Source organism: Stegodyphus dumicola, chromosome 8 (assembly GCF_044657685.1).
Source record: "Stegodyphus dumicola isolate Sdum_Otavi_A_Nest chromosome 8, ASM4465768v1".
Taxonomy (NCBI): Eukaryota; Metazoa; Arthropoda; class Arachnida; order Araneae; family Eresidae; genus Stegodyphus; species Stegodyphus dumicola.
In genome coordinates this window covers 76,665,491-76,683,901 of record NC_140775.1, presented here as the reverse complement: position 1 = coordinate 76,683,901, position 18,411 = coordinate 76,665,491, and the positions used below count along the sequence as shown (strand labels likewise).

General features: G+C 34.0%; 1 protein-coding gene across 7 annotated transcripts in view; it reads right to left on the bottom strand.

Moving 5' to 3' along the window:
- Positions 1-18,411, bottom strand: part of LOC118182039 (uncharacterized) — a 670,352-nt gene that overhangs the window by 501,216 nt on the left and 150,725 nt on the right. For 6 of the 7 annotated variants that reach the window (XM_085822012.1, XM_085822011.1, XM_085822016.1 and 3 more), the window contains exon 2: positions 14,546-14,621. The gene's annotated coding sequence lies outside the window, so the exon portion shown is untranslated. Of the gene's footprint in view, positions 1-14,542; positions 14,622-18,411 lie in introns of all 7 variants that reach the window. The other variant, XM_085822013.1, reaches the window with a different exon arrangement.

The following is an 18,411-nucleotide window of genomic DNA, read 5'->3' as shown; positions in this document are numbered from 1 at the left end:
TTCACATAATTTTAGTAGGGGAAAAAAAGATTCATTAAGCTTGTATGTCTTGTCTACCCCATTCAACAAGTAATAAACTTTAAATATTTCAATGTTTATTTCATTAATAAAACTTACCTTTTTTGCTCGCGAAATATAATTAGTACATTTTTTAAAACATATAAAAACATTCTTTTTGCTCGGCCACATCACATTAGTCGAAAAATTGAATCATGCAAGATCATTTTTAAGTAAGGTATGATCAAATTTATTAGTACATAATATTCAAATGATAAAGCATCTACATGAACAAGCTTTAAAAAAGTATTTCTAAACTGTAATCAAAAAAATAAATTTTCCAAAATACAATTTCAGTAGAATGCAAAAACTATATTTCTGCATCTGATCACTGAACCAAATTATCAAGTCTGAAATTATCACTTTTCAGTCTTTAAGCACATTGTTTTTCAGGATAAATCAATTTCACGCTCAGAAACTCCATTTCACAACTAGTCAGTTATCAGCAACGTTCTCTCAAACATTAGACACGATTACACGTGCATGGCTTTAGTGGTATATTCATAGTCAGTGCTGGTATTTTATTGTTTATTACTAATTTCTAAACAGTAAAACATAGTAAAATTTGTAATACAGTAAAGCATAGTAAATAATATATTGCATTACTACAACCACGAAGAAAATAACACCACCATCGCACAACAATAACTAGAGCGGCGCCATATTGCTTGTTTGGGAAACTTCTGAGAGTGGGGGGAGGGGAATTTTTTTCTTCTCGTCAGCATTAACAGGGAGAAAAGTTTTGCGATTGTGAATGAATTTGTTCGCGTTAAAGAGATGTTGGTTGATACCGGTGTTTATTTGTAATTCAGAAATGTAAGTGCTTATGTGTGTGTATTCAGAGAACCAACTCGTAGCAAAAACCACTTCCCTAAGACGACGCCTCTGAAAGAAACCAGTATTTCTGAAAACATAAGTATACTTTGGTATTGAATATTCCCTCTGTAAGGCGACCATTCACAAAGAAAATTCTGCAAGTGTGTCTGGTCGACTTAGAGAGATTCATTCCGTAAATGCAATCTCTCTAAGACGACCACCTCTAAAAGATAAACGTATCTCTGAGAATGTGAGTATATATTGGTATTGAGCATCACCTCTCTAAGGCGACCACTTGCAAATATGAATTTTTTTTGCGGCTGGTCGCCTTAGAGAGACCTCGTTGTGTGTGGTGTATATGATTACTGTTATTGTTTCCGAAAAAAAAATTAAATCAAATAAATAAGCATATTTAGTAAAAACCCTCTCTAAACGACCACCTGTGTTTCCAGGTTACTCTGATGGTCTTAAAGAGATCATGTTTTCATTCTGTTAATTTTATTGTTTACAAGAAGTCTATTAACGTCAAATAAAAAAATAGCACAAACCTATATAAACCAACAGACGATTTATTATTATATTGATACCAGTAAGAAAACCAGCAAAAGTCAGTATAAACCTATACAAACCAGTACAAAGTTCTGCCATTGAATGTTGGTTGTATGGGTGTCAATTGATACCAGTAAGAAAAACCCACAGAGATCAATAGAAACCAGTAAAAGTCAAAAGAGACCATCAAAAATTCTATAGGTACCAGTAGAAAGTTTTACTGGTTTCTATGGGTCCTTTTGAAACCAGTAAAAAAAAACCACAGAGACCAACAGAAACCAGTAAAAGTCAATAAAAACCCATAAAATGTTATGGGTACCCATAAAAAGTTTTACTGGTTTCTATGGGGCATTTTTAGTAGGGTTGTTTTCAGAAAAGCCTGGTAGTTGTCAAATAGTTACGCATCAGATACAATTAACTGCCGAAAAACCTTGTAAGACTAAACCATATCGTTATGACAAACAAAAAGACGTAATCATCGAAGAACATATTCAGGAGATGTTAAAGAATAAAATAATAACGCCCATAAATAGTGAGTACGCGAGTCCAGTCGTACTATGTAGGAAAAAGAACGAGTTTCCTCCTTCGGATAAAAGGGCTTGGAGGTTTGCTATCGATTACAGAAAACTAAATGGTATTACTAAATTCCCAGTTTACCCTTTGCCGGTTATAGAGGAAATTATTAGAAAGATCAAATCTACAAGATACATGTCTACTTTGGACTTAACGTCTGGCTACTATCAAATAGCTATGAGACCCGAAGACATACATAAAACCGCGTTTATAACAAAATCGGGCACTTATGCATTTTTACGCATGACCTTTGGGTTATGTGGGGCCCCATCAACATTCCAGAGAGCTATGGACATTGTTCTAAAGCCTGTCCTAGGAAAATCAACTTTAATCTATCTAGATGATATAATTATAACGAGTAGTACGTTGGAACAACACATTAAAGATCTAGAAGAGGTTTTTAAATTATTAAAAGAGGCCGGTCTTACAATTAACGCCTCAAAATGCAAGTTCGCGACTAAAGAACTTAAATATCTCGGTTATAATATTTCTCAAAAGGGTATAAAAACGCAAGATTCAAAAATAAAAGCAATCAAGAATTTTCCACCGCCCAACACCGCCAAGAAATTTTCTTCTTTCCTTGGGTTATGTTCTTACTATCGGTCTTTCATAAAAGATTTCGCTAATATTGTTGAACCACTCTTAGTAATTAAAAGAAAGAGAAGTAAATTTACGTGGACAGCGGAAGCAAATACAGCATTTGTAAGATTAAAAGAAGCGCTCATCAATGCCCTTGTCTTGAAATTCCCGGAGGGGGACGAAAACCTGGAAATTGCAGCAGATGCGTCGGACTATGCGGTGGGTGCGGTTCTTATGCAAAATAGCCATCCTCTGGCATTTTTTAGTAAAACGTTGAATCAGACACAAAGGAATTATACAGCTACAGAGAGAGAAACATTAGCCGTATGAATGGCTGTACACAAATTTCGAGTTTATTTCGGCAAAGCGCCAGTAACAGTCTTTTCGGATCATGCGGCTGTTGGTAAACTTTACTCGGGGAAAAACCTAACGCCCAGCTTAATAAGATGGGCTTTAAAACTCCAAGAATATAATCTCAGAATAAAATATAATAAAATATATAAGGAAAACAATGTAGCTGACGCACTTTCTCGTATAAAACTGGACGATGAAGGAAATGAACTTAAATGCGCTGTGTTGACTTCAAAAATTTTAGATTCTAGAGATACGATTATCACTGAACTGAAAGCTGATCCTGAATTTGGAAATATATATGCATATTTGAAAGACCCCGAAAGCTTTGAGCACACAGATATCGATGCGATAAGAAATAGAGCAGAAAACTATGAAATAATAGATAATTTATTATTTTATACGAAAACAACAAACGAAAATCTCGAGTACAAACCAGTCATCCCAGCCTCGCTTCGATTAAGCATTTTGAAGGAATTACACGACGCGAAAACAGCGGGTCATTTAGGGGTTAGAAAGACTTTAAAAAACGTACGCGAGGCGGTATAATTCCCGCAATTATACAAAATAGTAACTGCGTATGTCAGGTCCTGCAATCAATGTCAGTTAATAAATGATATTAATTACAGCCCGGCCGGGTACTTAAATAGCATTCGCACTACATTTCCGAATGAAATTTTAGGCATAGATCTTCTTGGTCGCTTCCCCCAGAGCGAGTTAAATAAAAATCGTTTTCTTTTAGTAATAGTAGATCATTTTTCAAAATGGACAGAAATTGTTCCACTTAAACGCGCGTCAGCCAAAACATTCGCAGATGCATTCTTACACAGATACATTTTAAAATACGGTGCACCGATAAAAGTCATTAGCGATAACGAAAAACAATTCATTAGTCAAATATTTGAAAACATATGCACTGGACTTGGCATACGCCATATCAAAATGGTTCCGTATAGACCACAGGCAAACATAGCAGAAAGAGTGAATAAAAACATAGTAAAAATAATTCGAGTTACGTTAGCACACATCACAAGCGCTGGGATGGCTACATAAATGAATTAGCTTATGCTTTAAGAACGGCAAATCACGATACTACGGGAAAAACCCCAGCAGAATTATTTTTAGGCCGAAAGTTAATTACGCCTTTAGATAAATTATTCTTTGTGCAACAAAGAGAGCAAGAATTTAAACAGAAAGATGTGCAAAAACTTATTGATCAGGCGCTTAAAAGCTCGGATACGGCAAGAAATAAGCAAAAAGTGTATTACGATAGAAAACGCCGTGAAGCAGATTTTAAAGTTGGGGATAAAGTATTGAAGCGGAAATTTTCTTTATCAAGTGCCCCAGGCAATTTTACTGCAAAGTTAGCTCCAAAATTTGAAGGCCCCTATGTAATTCAGGAAATCAAAGGAGTCATATTGTACCTTAAGAACGAGAGAGGGGAAATCTGTAAAGCAAGTCCCGACCAGGTGAAAAAATACTATAATCCAAATGATTTTGAAATCCTTAAAAGTTTCTTGCAGGACTCAAGTCTAAAAGAAGTAGAAGGTCCAGAAATAACGACAACTGTTCCACCACCCAAGCAGCAGAGAACTGAAGAGAGACCTAGCGCTTCTACAACCCAGACGACGGTACAAAAAGGAAAAGTGAAAACTTTCGGACTCCAGCATATAAGAAAAACAATAATGAAAAGCCACCGCGTAAAGAAACCTTGGTAAAGAGGAAAACACCACCTACAACGTATCGCAGTAGAAATTATACATCAAGGAGAACGCTCCAAGGGCCAGAAAGTCAGGTGCAAGCAAGACCGCCGTTCCGGAAACTGAAAAGACAGCAGGAGGAACGTAAATACCAGGAACAACAGAAGAAATTCAAGAAGGACTCCAGACCGGAGGACGTCAAGACCAGCCGTCCAAGAGAAAAACGAAAAAGATAGCAACCCGACGATTACTCCGCCAAGAAACCAGCATGCAGAGGACGCAAGAGAAAAACTAATGTGGACGACACTCGGAGGTCAGTAAGGAGAAGATTGACGTCCATGAAACCTATAACGTGGGAACAATTTTGCCAGAAAAGAATGACGGAGTTTCAATCATCGAAAACTCAAAGATAAGTTAAAATCTTCTATAATTTTTTTTTTCTTTTGTGCCGAAATGTTATGCATAAGTACTAAGTTCTATGTTTTGACGAAAGTCAATATGTCTCGGTTGAGACTTAGTTTTGTTTTACGTTATTTAGCTGCATTTTCTGTTGGTCGAAAGACTAATTCTGTTATGTTAAAGCCAAAATTTGGCCGAAGATAAAAATAACTTCGTATTCTTGTATTAATAAGAATTTTAGTTTTAGATGCTAAAAGTAAATGCTCAAAAGCAATGAATTCAAAATTTAAGTATTATACTGTAGATAAAATCATGCTTTAGAGCGAAAGCCTGCATGTCTAAAGATGAATGAGGGGGAAGTTAGAATGAATGTGTTTTGTAGGGTTCTCCACCTACACTTGAATTTTTAAGAATGTTAAAGTTGCTCATCGAGTTGTAGAATGTCGAGTAAGGTGTGTCTATTTGGTCGTTGAATTCTAACAAATCATTGTGGTTAGGGGAAGTGTTGTAAGACTAAAACACGAATATTCCCGTTTGACACCACACATGGTGGAGAGCCAGGGTAAAGTTAAATTAATGCTTGAAAAATTGAATGAATGTGAATTAAGCAATAACTAAGGAAAACGAATCGTTTAAAAACAAAAGTTTATTCAGTGTCAAGAAAGTGTAAATTATAATGTATTTAGAAAGATACTGATACTTATTCCTTCCAGATGCTGGAAGGAAAAGAACAAGATTGATTGATGAATTCCAGGAAAAGTTGCTGTAAGAAGAGAGATTTATATAAGTATCGACAGAAATTTAGTATACATTTTGTTACATAAAATTTTTTTTGTGTAAACGAGGCTCTTGAGAGTTAGTTCAGAATTATAGAAACTTTACAACAGGTCGTTTGTAGGACCTGCTTCCAAGTTTTCCAAATTCTGGCAGCGGCAAATGTAGGGTTTATATTTATTTTAACTAACATTTATTTTAAGTTTAAACTATCTTTCCTGTCAAACCTTACTTTACCCTGGAACTGCCAATGCCAAAGTATGTAAATTTGAGTAGAACGCGCAAGGATTCAAATTACCAGCGGAAGCATTCTGAGAAAGGAAACGAGTTCGAGGTGTGCTGTTCGTACTTCACGAGCGCGGAGGTAGTTAGCCAGAAAGTGAAGAACCCCGCGTTTCGGCCTGTGTGCTTGCCTCGGAGAATTGTTAATTGTTCAACGTGATATTCAAAGTCAGCTGAATTAGCAGCGGTATTGTAAAACGCGGCGAGGTTAGTTACTTTTAGAGAGCCTCGTAGTTAGAGTCTTGTTATTATTTTCTTTTCAGGTTCTTATTTTTATTTTACCGCCGGGTCAGCGTAGTTTGTGAGCGTCAAGAGCACGCAATTGTAATTTCTTAAGTTGAATAAAAAGGGACTTAAACCCTTAGCAAGACTCTGTCTATTTTCCAGTTTCAACAGTCACCTCTTGGTTGCGTGCAAGTTGGAGCCGCGCAACTCTTCAACCTATCCCTGACTAACCTTCTGCATATCATCGGGGATTCGCGTACCCCAGGTTAGGAATCGCTGGCCTAAGTGATCATTTTCAGATTCTTAAATGCAGCAACAGATTTTCAGATTGTGTTCAGGAAAGACGTAGAATATTTCATGTTAAATACCGTGCTTTTTTCTATTTTTGCAGGTAAAGGAAAATACTTAAGCTTAAGAAAAGGTGCATTTATCTTAATTCATATGAACTAACCTACATAGATGAAAAATACTGCGGTAAATAAACTACTTCATGTTGTAAATATATGAGGAATTATGAGTGATTTCAGTTTTTTCCAAACAATAAAATAACGCTTGAAAATCTACGAAAAAATGTTGAAACTAAAAGACGTTTAATTAATATTCTTGTACGAATAATTTACAGTTACTGAAAAAAAAATTATTAATTTTTACAGTAAAAAAGTATGTGTCATTTGAATTCAGCATAGGTAGAGATAAATAAATGCCTAAGGAAAATTAAAGTCTATTACTAAATCAAAATAAACATTAGCAAACTGTGATTACGTGTCCAAGTTATAACTTTGATTTTGGTATTTCAAAAACTATCCAGAAAGCTTTTTCAATTTGCAAATTGTAATTTTTTAAGCTTTCCCCACTCATAAGAATTCATCTTCTTTAGTTCTGACATTAATTCCAATCCAATCCCTCCTATAGTTTTCGAAGTCTAATATCTTAGACTCTCTATGTTAGTCTTATCTTGTGATTATGTTTCATTGCTATTTTCCTCGAAAGATTGTTGTGCATTCCTGTTCGCTTTTCAGTGTCCATTTCTTTCGATGTAATATCAGTTGACCCTCCTCTCAACTTGAAAACATATTTTTGCTTCTGAAGAAGAGAAAAACATGTGTGATCGCCTTCAAAAGCTATTAAGTTTTATTTATTAAATTTACGCAAAATTAAGGCCATATTTTAGATAATTTTATACTGGCGTGTTTCTCTTTCATTTAAATTTAATCGCATATTAAAACATAAGATAAAAAAATACATTATTTTAACGATTTCACTGAAGTGGCTTTAACAGAAGTATTGTAGAAGAAAATTCCTAGTAGTACAATGAAAGCTGAAGTAGTTATAGAAACCATCGCCATTAATACAAGTAAAACGAAGGAACTTCCACCTCGATGGACAGTAATTCAATAAGAAGATTCAATAAGATTTTATTTCGCAATGCAGCATACGTCGGATTTAATGACGATCTCCTTAAACGGGAAATCCTTAAAAGAATTTAATAGCAAACCTTATGTAAAATCATTTTTTTAAAAACATCATAGCAACATCTTAGAACATAATCAACTGCCGTAGAAAAAATAATATGCGCAACTTCTAGCATAAACTGAACCGCATTATTAAATTTATTTCTTTGCTTCCGATTTCTCGGATTAATAGTGTTTTCATTAATTTTAAAAATTTTATTTATTTCAAAATATTTATTTATTTTCTTTATTCATAATTATTTGCTGCTTTTGTAAAAAGTAAAATATTTAACTGAAATTTGACATTTTGTTTTTACAAGATAAAGTGGGAGGCATATTGCTAAACTTTTCCAAGTCACCTCAGGTCTTATTCAAGTGTAACACAGATAAAAATTAGTTTTCTTTAGAAAGTCTAATCAATCATTAGTAAATAGTTCAGAATAAAATTTAAGTTTTATTTCTTGTCTAAAATTATTAAGGAGTTAAAACGAACATGATTATATTTAACCATCATATTTACTCTTACCTTAGAACGTAGCAGATGCATCGGGCTTATGAGTATAATATTATTTTCAGCTAATTAACCCATTTTCTTATAACTTGAAACGTTACTACCATTTCTGCTTTTGTTAGTTCTCACCAGAATGTAAATCGGAGTTTTGGAATGCTTTAGATAGACAGCTTTTGGCAGCGAATTTTCGGCGATTTCTTTCTCACAGGTCACCTACAGTAACCATCCGTCATTACCCATTTTGCTAGTCGAAATAAGTCATGCACTTACTAATTTGAGCTAACACTTAATAATATAGTATGCATTTGTAATCTTCTGCATAGTAATTCAAATTTTAATTTCAACTTCCTGTTAACTCATATCCTACAAGTAGAGATTTAATTTGTAATTTGTAATTGTTTGTTCAATTTAAAGCTTTTAATCAAATGTTTGTTTAAACCTTCTTAAGACTCAGTGGTTATTACGCAGACAGACTGATAACTCCATTGCTGGTCTTGGTAGGTTTTAAGAACTTTGGTTGAATTTTAGTGAGTAACCCTCTTTATGTTTCTTAGCAAAATCGAAATCTAAACAAAAGTTTCCGAGAATTATTATCACGGGTTCACATTCTATTAAAAATGCGCTGGAATGAACACATGATTCAATAAAAAATTACATTATTTATTCAAAAGATGAAGAGTTTTCTTCAGAAGAAAATAAGCCATTTAGGGTTCAAACACTCTCATACTCACATTTTAAGAACAGCCAAACAAACCCTTAAAAAGGGGAATTAGAAATCTAACTATGTTTGCCAGTATGTCAAACACCATCCGATAGGCATCATCAACGCTTACATAAAAGCAGTTAAATTTAATAAGGGAGTTCCTGAAAACAAAATTTGCTCCGTAAATTGTTTTTTCTTTAGGGAGACTGTAGTGTTGCATATTACAAATGGTAATTTCCCATAAAACGTAACTCTTGTTGCAAACTATAATTGCTTTGTGAATTCTTCGAGACTGGTGTACAAACTAGGAAAATATGAAATTATATTTTGCTATAAACTTTCCCATGTTGATAGGTTTTCAGTTTGGGAATATTAAATTTAAGATTTGATCTGAGAGCTAATCTAATTTTAGGAAACAAATAATTTGCGTTTTTAAATTTGGTTGCACGTATATTATGTTTCAAAACAAATATTATAGGGTTATTAAACTACATGGATGTCAAATATCCTACGACTATTATCTCAGCAGAATTTCACAGCTCTTCCGTAGTTAAGCACTGGCAAAAATAAACGAGCAATTTTAATGAGCTTTCCATTATTACTATTTATATGAATTATAAAATATGTAGTGAACAAATATTGTATTATAATAAACAGAAACAACATAAATTCATAATTGTATTTCTTGAACTTTTGAATTATTTTTTAAATTAAGGGGTTTCCCTACTATTTTATTTATAACGGCATACAATATGTTCAATTATATTTCTGCATTTTCTTAATCTTGCAATTTTAAGAGACACTCTCTTTTTTTCAAATAAAGACTATGCTACAAAGTAATAAATTCTTGAGTAAGTAATAAATTCTTCATACTACATCATACTTCTCATTATATCTAGCTTTTCACAAGTCCATAAACGTTTACTCATTATGATAAGGTAAACTCTTAATCGAGTGCATAATTTGGTTTCCAGTGAAATGATTCGCATTTAAAAATTTTCTTTGCAATAATAAGATACACAGAGAAGTCCTTGCTAATGGGTTTTTAAATACCATTTTCAAGATTTTCATTCATTTGGTTCTGAGTTACTGAAGTGAAAGTTTAGTTACTGCATGCAGGATTTAGAGACAAACTCGAGTCCCTAGATCACCACAGGGGCAATTAAAGCCGTCCGAACACTTAGCTGTGGAATTACTGAATGCACCTATCTATGACAAAATTTATTCAAAGAAATGTTTTCACCCTTCATTAAAAATTTCTATTACATTTTATAATGCTAAATAATGCTTGTTGTAAATTGTGTGTTTATAATACATATTTACTGCTAAATAATGTTGTAGATTTTATGTTTATAATATATATTTACTGCTAAATACATACACTGCTAAATAATGCCTGTTGTAGATTTTATGTTTATAATACATATTTAAAACATCCCTATTTAAAATCAATGAGGAATATCTATTTGTATCATGTTCGTCTGAATCTGTTAGAGCTTCTGATTCTTGATGTAAAATTAAATCTTGTGATGGAAACAATGTAGTATCATTACTTTTGTTTGGATAAATGGCCCCAGATAGGCTAGTGCTTGAAGTTTCTATAAGTTTGTAACTTTTACTAACCTGTGAATTAGTTTTATACGGCTTATCCCTTCAGTATCCACTTTACTTCTGTTAAGAAACCGGTTATTATTTTTAAAGTTAAATCTGTATTTTAAGTTTTTGATTGCAATTAGGAATATAACAAGCTTCATTTTCAGCAATGAAGGAGACCGAAGGACTAATATAGTATCATTTTGCTCCTTAATATAATATCATTTTGCTCCTTAAAATTATTACGAAATCCAACGAGACAGACTTTGAGGTAAGATTTAAGACATGTATGCAGTAGAAAGTCTTGTCACGGGCTTAGGACATCTAATTAAATACAGCACAAATATTCTGAAATGAAATCCTGAAATCACGTCATAATGTTCGTGACGCTTAAAAGCGCAATAACTTAAATGACAAGACACATGCCGATAGTTATTAGCCGCCAGAATATTTAGCCGTAAGACAGCCGTAAGCCGTATATTTAGCCGTAAGCCAGGATATTTAGCCGATAAGACATTTCCTTGACACGGACGATTAGTCGAAAGGACATTTAGTCAACATAACAATAAGCTGAAAAGGCATTTAACCAACGAAAATAGCTTGAGCCGACGGCACGTTTAGTTGACAATGAGTAAATGAAGACCAAAATCAAGCTACGGTGGTTTAGTAAAATGTGCGTGACATTTAATATATCGTGACAATATTGTTTGATAAATTTTAGTCAAACTAAACGAGCATTGAAATTTCTCTTCGGAGAACATGAACTATATATTCAAAAAAGGAAAAATGAAGAAATTTTTTATAGCTAATCACGACGGACACTTGAAAGAAATTTTGACTTAGGATGTACAAAATGTATCCGTATAACTTCTTCAAATAGTAAATTGGATTTATAGCATTAATTTTCCAGCATTCTTCTTCTTACCGCTTTCAAAATTCTAAAATCTTAGCTATCACACGTTTCAATATATTATCTTCGATAGATAGAGCTACATTCATTTTTGGTTTGCTCCAAGATTGTTTTCTTTGAAAAACGTTTCGTTCCTTTCAATGTTAAACTGATACTTTATGTATTTAAATTTAAGTACACCTTTGTACTTCTATTTAAAATATTTCTATAAATGTGGTAGAGAATGTTTTGGAAAGAATTCAACGTTTTGAAAAAAACGAACTTCCTTAGAATATAAAATTTAATTTTTTCAGTCGACACGAACATTTAACCAAAAGACATTTAGCTAACAGCACGTTTAACTGAAAACATGTTAAAACAAAAACGTGTCACAATATTTTAGTAAAATTCGTCTATGTTTCGAAAAAAAGGCCGTTTTCAGGGACCCAACGAGACGTTTTATGGATAGGAAATACTTTTTGTTTTTATTTAATGCTGCATATACACTCATGTCCATAAATTAAGGTTAATGCAAAAGCAGGCAAAGGAAGAGTTAGAAGCAAAACAAATTTGACTTATTTGTAAAGCTAATTTATTAAACAAAAGGTAAAGAGCAAAAAAAGATGCTATATGTTTGATATTATTAAAAAAATTAGCGACATTTCTCCCTGGAGCAAATTACAAAAAAAAAACCTATTTACAAAAAACCAATATTACATGGTTGGTATGATTGTTAATACATTGTATGTCTCCCAGACGATGCAATACAGTCCGTACAACGCTTAGGCATACTGAGTATCAAATTATCGATCTCATCTTGGCGGATATTACACCACACAAAAAGCAATGCTCTCCGAAGTTCCGGTAGACATGTAGGAGGAGGTTGAAGGGCTGCAACATCATTCGGCCAAGCATGTCCCACACGTGCTCTACTGGATTCAAGTCCGGTAAGAATGCTGGCCAGTCCATACGGGTGATATCCTCCGATTGAAGGCATTCGCTTACGATGTTTGCACAGTGAGGACGGGCGTTGTCATCCATAAACAGAAATTGTGCGCCCATGGCGCTCCGAAACAAACGTACATGTTGTTCCAGAATGACGTCCCGATAGATTTGGCTTGTCATGGTTCCAATTTGAACATGCAGGTCAGTTCTGGAACGCAGAATAATTCCACCCCAAACGAGCACTCCTGCACCACCGTAACGGTGTCGTTCAATGATGTTTTTTTTTTGGTGGTAACGGGTACCTGAAGCTCTCCATATGAGATTCCGGCGAGAATCAGACTGCAAGTTAAACCTGGACTCGTCGGAAAACATCACACAAGCCCACTGTTGCGGTGTCCACAATGCAGCTCTCTACTCCAGGCTAACCGCAGGCGGCAGTGAGTTGCAGTAAGTGGAACGCATCTGACAGGTCTACGAGCATATAGACCAATCTTCCCTAAGCGTCTGTACACGGTCTGCCTTGAAATTGTCGTACCAGTGGCTGAAGAGAGCTGACGAGACCGGTCTGAGGCTGTACTCCGCCTGTTTCTTTTGGCAGTAACTTCCAAATACCGGTCCTCATTTGGCGTTGTAACTCTGTCGCGACCTGTGCTGTAACGTCTACTCACATTACCATCATCTTCGAATCGTTGCGAAAGCCTGGAGATGACACTCTGGGAAATTCCAAATTCGTCTGATACTTCTAGTTGGGTACGTTCACATTCCAGACGGCCGATGATTCTACCACGTAAAAAATCGTCCTTTGTGTCATAACTATTCGGTTATTGCACTGAAATGCTTATAAAGTGCCTGCGAACAATTTTACTTCTTTGCCTGTATTCCTTATATATCACTCTCTTACAATCTTGTCATTGTGACGTACCATCGGTGTCATCTGGTTACTTCCTGAAATTTGCATATGATTCTTGAAGATGTGTGTAATTATTTTACAGGTGATATATTTATTTTAGAGTTCGATTTCCGTGTGACTCCGAATTACTTTAATTTATGGACATGAGTGTAGTAGCGTTTTTGAAATTGGACAGGAAAACAAACTTAGGTTGGCATAGACTTTGAAATAAGTTTCAAAACCGATCAAATATATATCCATTATATTTTAGAAGGAGGGGGGAAAGTCCTTATCTAAATAATATGCTTCAAATTTTCTTGCCTTGCTCAATAATAACAAGTAACACTTTTTCCTAAAACAGTGCGAAGTATAAATATAGTCGTAGAAGCTCAAACACCATTTAAGCTTTCAGTCAATCTCTAGATGAAGAAGAAACATGTAAAAAAAACTATGATAACGTACTTCATGTCAAACAAAGAAAGTTTTTTCAATGCCTTTCACACCAGGTTACATTTTAGATTCCATTCTTAGAAAAGAAGCGATTCAATTTTTAGCTTTGGGAAAGAAAGAAGTACTCTTTTTGCAGTTCAGCCACGGCAGAAGATGTTGCCTCTAGCATATGGCATATGGCTTGATTCAGGGACTTAGGTGTAGCGGATGAGGAATAAAATGAATTGATTGGACAGCACATTATTAGTCAACCAGCTGTTAAAGAATTTATTTTCCACCATTTTAAAAACTGTGAATCAACCACTATTGCATCTACGCGTGTGTGATCCAGCAGGTGACGTTCCACAAATTGTAGAGATTATACTTAGATTTAAGGTCACAAATGCTATTTGCAGCTGACGAAACTAATAATTATGATTTTCTGAGTTTTTGAAGTAGTCTGATAAGCGCTGAGACATTACATAATGGTTCGTGAGGAACTCATGCGTGCTTATTTAATAAACCCATTTAAAAAATTCAAGTTTCATAAATTTAAAAATAAATTAATATGCAATAGAATTTTAAAGCAAAGTTTTAGAGACATTAGGTATTTTGGAAGCAAGATAGATGAAAAATATGCAAAGCCTTCGCCGGTAATCGAACCACGGACCTCTGGAATACCGGCCCAGCGTGCAGAGCCACTACACCACGAAGGCACAATATGAAGGTGGGAGAGTTATTTTATAAAGTTAAGTACCTTTTGCTTGATACATGCAAGAACTACATCAAGAAGGAAAAAAAAGTAAAATGTAAGCAGAAACACTTACTACAAGCCGAACATCTTCATATGAAACTATGCAGTACCATGCAGTTATTCCCACAGAAGATATTTCTAAGACAGCATTTCTAAAGATAAAAAGAGAAAGATATTTAAAAAAAATTCTGATGGAGCGCTGTCATAACTGTTAACGATGCAAATATTGCAAGAATTCGGAAAAGTATTATAATTTTATTCTCATACATGAAATAACATATATATTTCTATCCATACTTAAAATAGTATACATGAACTGCATATATATCTATATATGAAATAAATACATGAAATAAAAAATCTCTTTATGCCTATCAACGTATTTATACTACTAGATATAAACTTATTCTTGGATTATTTCCTGTTGTAAGGCGTATAGGATAAAGTCTGTCTGCATTAGTAATCGTTAAATCTATATCCCTGTTCCAATCCTGGCCTAATATTTAACCTTCCTTCAAGTAATTTGGTACCTCCTTCTCAAGGATTATTAGCAGAAAGAGGCAATTTGCCCAGAAGGGCTATTAATTTCGTTTCGGCATTTTGCGTTGGTTTACTATAAACGGCGTTTCACTTTTCAAATTGTTACCACCAAATATTAGAGACCCGCGTTATAATTAAATAATGAAGAATATGTTTCTCGTAACACGAAAAACCAACGGTACTTACAGACATCAAATTTTGAATAACGTAGTCCACCACTCGAATATGGGCATTTGGAAGCCCGAATTTGGAATTTGTTTCATTATCTCTTTCATATTTCGTAAACCTTAACGAATTTTCTCAACGATTCTCTCAACCAAATTCAACGATTTCAAAACAAGCAATGACAACACTGTACGGAATTTGTATCTCCAGCGCACGAGACTGTGTACAGTAAATTCTACAGATATGCTCTTTTAAAATTATTTTGCGATATTGCTGTTGAATTGAGTTTTATGATTTAAGTGCAAGGAACACGATACTTAATAAATAAAGGTAACACACAAAACGTTAAGTAAAAAGGCCCCTTTGGTCGTAATATAAATTATTTTCGTTATTATTTAAGATACTTTTATGTAATTATATAATTTATATTAAAACATACGCACATACATATATACACGGTAATTATAAAATATCTGGCAGTAATGTAAAGGGAAAGGAAAAACAGGGGAAAGGAACCGAAAGGGAACGAAAGGGAGATAGAAAAGGTCAAGGGGGAAAAAGATTTTACAAAGAAAGCATGTGTGCGGAAATGAATGTCCGTATGTGTTCGTGAGGAAAGATTGAACAACAGACTAGTAAGAAAGACATGAAAAGCAAAAGAAACAAACATTTTCGTTATTGAACCTTTTATGATAAGGTTTTAAATATATTTCTTCATGCACAGATCCCAGTTAACTCGAATGTTTGCTAGTTTGGTAGCTATCTACTCGACATTTCATTCTCTGTATATCTTTTGAGCAGTTCATCCGGTTTTATCTGCCTTACCATGGATATAATACATATCAGCCCGCTGCGCGTTCGCAAAGTGATGCATACGTCTCAAAAATCCGCCTTAAGAATGATAATTTACGTCAGTGCTTTCATCTACCCATCTCAATACTTTGTTCTATCAAATCCCCGCGGTATTTGTGCACGCACATTTCATTACAAAATCCCCTTATTTCAGTAGCCTTGGTCTGTTTTTATATGTTTGACACATATTTGAGAATCACCTTTAATAACCTATATAAAGAAAAATTTAAAATGGTGATAATAAAGAGTTGATAAAAATATGAAGCATTATCGAAACAATTATTAAAAAAATAGATAAAAAGTAATGAATGCAAGTACATCTGCTAAAGTTTAAAATCCAAATTACATAAACAAAATAAAAAAATAAAATGTAAAACAAGAATATAACCATGTTTGTATAATAAGTTAAATAATATCTATCTAAGCAAAATATATCTGTAAAACAAAATCAGAGCAATCCATCTCAAAATAACATCAAAATAAAATGCAAATCAATCCTTCATAACTATAACTTTCCATTAGTACGGCTTTGATATTTCATTTAAGCAGTTTCTATGCTTTATTTTCTCTTAAAAATTGTATACCTCTTCTATGTATTATTTATACCAGGGGTTCTCAACCGGTAGTACGCGTACAACTGGTGGCACGCAACAGAAAAATAGGCGGTACGCAAAGAAGCAAAGCATGTTTAACTATTAAATTCAAAAATTAAAACCCAGCATCCTGACTGAGTTTTTTTCTGTAACACTCGTAAATTTATACGATCTGAGCTTTGCTCAAGAGTGTTGGTGGTAGGGTACGCGTTCGTCAAAAGGTTGAGCACCTCTGATCTATAGTATTTATATTATTACTTATCATAAGTAAGTTGCTGCTCATAGGTCTGGCGCAACAGAGGCATTATGCTTTCTTCTTTCTTTACACGTATGTTTTATTTCGTTTCTTTCTCACATATCAAAAGCGGCAGTAATCAGTAACCGCCAAATGATTGCTTGCAATCAGCGTCAAAAAATTATCAGATACTAAGAAAATTTGATTAATTATTATTCTTTGATCTAATTACTCACATTATTTAATTATTATGATATAATAACAACGTTTGTGACGCTTAGGTTTTGCTCTGAATTTCCAAATGCTGCATTTAAGTTTTTTCAAACGCATCATATACGCAGCGTGTGTATATACGGTGTATACGCGCACAAATAAAAAAGATATATCACAGATAAGATAAAATGCTAATTTTAATTTCTGGAAGTCCCATTATCTTTCCTTTTAAATTCCATTATTCACCTTTTCCATTGTAAAACTAATACCTGTAATAACTGATTATAATAAATCTCATTATGCTCCGTCGTATCAAAATTAATCCCCTCCACATGCTTCTTACATACCACTAATGATGCTTCAGCCAAAAACTTTCAATTTTGTGAACCAAACTTAACATTAATCAATCAAAATGAAGGCAAGGCAAAACTTAATAATTTTAAACCGGATTTTTGTCTTGGACAAGTCGCATTCTTTCTCTCGCTTCTCTTCAATGTCAGCTTACTGTCTGCCGTTGCATATTCTTTCTTAGAAATTTAGAAAGCAAACAGAGAAAATGAAGCTTAACTATTGATGTCGGGCAAATTACGCGAAATTTCTGACAATAAGACAGAAAATTTTGGATTTCAATCTACCCGAAAATGGCAGCTTCCTGACGTACGAAAACTTACGTACTGTATGAGCATGAAAATTAAATCTCTGAATAAAATCTAAGATTGCATCGTAAACAAATTTTACAGTAGGATCCTGGATTGTTATATAATATGACCATACATTTGAAAACGAAATTTGAAATATTTCTACTTTGTAAATTTCTTTATGTATGCCTAATTAAAAATTTCGACATTGAACTTGTAGATTCATTAGGCTTATTTAGGAGAAGGAAACAAGGAAAATCAGCAATGTATCACTCTGGAACTCCGAATCTGCCCATGCTAGCCAGACTTGCTTCCAATTGCACCACGACGCATACGACAGGAAAGAAAAATACTCTTCACACTCTTCCTCACTTAAAGAGCAACTGGGAATGTAGAGTTATTAGCTTTATTTTGCAGCAACGAACAAAAACAATCAGCAATTCTCTCACTGGGATTCGAACTCCGACCTTCGTGCTATCCGAACATGTTTCCAACTAAGTCCGAAGCCACGCGTTAAGAAAGGAAGAAAGGAGAAAATTACATTCTTATTAAAGAAAAAGAAGAAAAGAGAAAATTAAGAAAGGAGATAAATTACATTCTTATTGTGAAGTTCTATGATCTGGTAGGCGATAGTATAGATCTTATTAACAGAAATTAATTACTATCAAATTGATTGTTTTTACAAATTTTAATTTCATATTAGATT